This window comes from Apaloderma vittatum, unplaced genomic scaffold (genome assembly GCF_000703405.1).
Source record: "Apaloderma vittatum isolate BGI_N311 unplaced genomic scaffold, ASM70340v1 scaffold5107, whole genome shotgun sequence".
Taxonomy (NCBI): domain Eukaryota; kingdom Metazoa; phylum Chordata; class Aves; order Trogoniformes; family Trogonidae; genus Apaloderma; species Apaloderma vittatum.
In genome coordinates this window covers 22,300-23,292 of record NW_009726540.1, presented here as the reverse complement: position 1 = coordinate 23,292, position 993 = coordinate 22,300, and the positions used below count along the sequence as shown (strand labels likewise).

Sequence of the window (993 nt, the reverse complement as noted above, 5' to 3'; positions counted from 1 at the left end):
TTCCCTTTTTCGGTCGTACTGCACTGGAACCGGAGATGCAGACAGACTTGGGACAACACTGAAGCACATCCTTTCATTTTGTAGTTTCGTTAGGGCTTCGGATGTTCAGTCAAATGTTTTCCTGAATACCAACCTCGATTTCCTAATTTGTGTGGTGGGCATGTCAGCACATTTGATGAAGCAACGCAAGCGTGTGGGTGTGCTTTTCAGTGGTCCTCTTAAACATAACCCCACACAGAGGGGTTTAGACACATGCTAGTTCTGGGTCCAGCCTCGACAGAAGCCCATGGGACCGGTTGGTCAGATCGTTGATAATTTAATTCCCTGTGTGAAACGAGCACGGCAGTGCACTCTGGCCTTGGTGGAGTTCTGGAAGAAATACCTTCATGAGTCTCATGCTTTGCTCTAAGTACGATGACGACCATTGTGCTCTGGGTGTGCAGAAGTAGGACGTGTCAGGCGTAAACAACAGTTGCAAAGGGCAGATGTGAGTTGGGACTCCTTTTTACATGGGTGATATTCGTGCGACAGAGAGGACGAGTATGACCAGATTGTCATCAAGATCTTTGTGCTTTTTGCCCAAAGCTCACTTGCTCACAGGTGTCCTTCACTGGCACTGAGGAGGTGAATACTGGGCTGGCATGTCTGTGTAGCCTTCACGTAGTTGAGAACAGGAGGAAGGGACCTGAGGTCTATTTGTACGTTTCACTGATGTGTGCTTAGTTATTTTGAGCTTTGCTATGACCTGCAAGACCTCAGCCTTCAAGGTCAGCACTCTGTTAAGTGGCCACAGTGAGCTATAGCTTCTGCCCTTTGGCTGTCAGTGTGCTGTGTATGTAGCTTGGGTCAGGAAAACAAAGCTGTACAGGGTAAGCACACGCTTAGGGAAGGGAGCTGAAAAACTGAGTTTAGTTTTTAAAAAAATACTAATATATTGGGATATCGTAGAAAAGACAATTCAGTTCTCAGGGTTGAGGATAAGCCCCTGATAGA

The 993-nt window shown here is 46.8% G+C and overlaps 1 protein-coding gene across 1 annotated transcript in view; it reads left to right on the top strand.

Moving 5' to 3' along the window:
- The window catches only part of DVL1 (dishevelled segment polarity protein 1), a gene marked incomplete at its 3' end in the record, with an annotated part of 28,117 nt that overhangs the window by 8,818 nt on the left and 18,306 nt on the right, over positions 1 to 993 (top strand). The gene's annotated exons all lie outside the window — the stretch shown is intronic.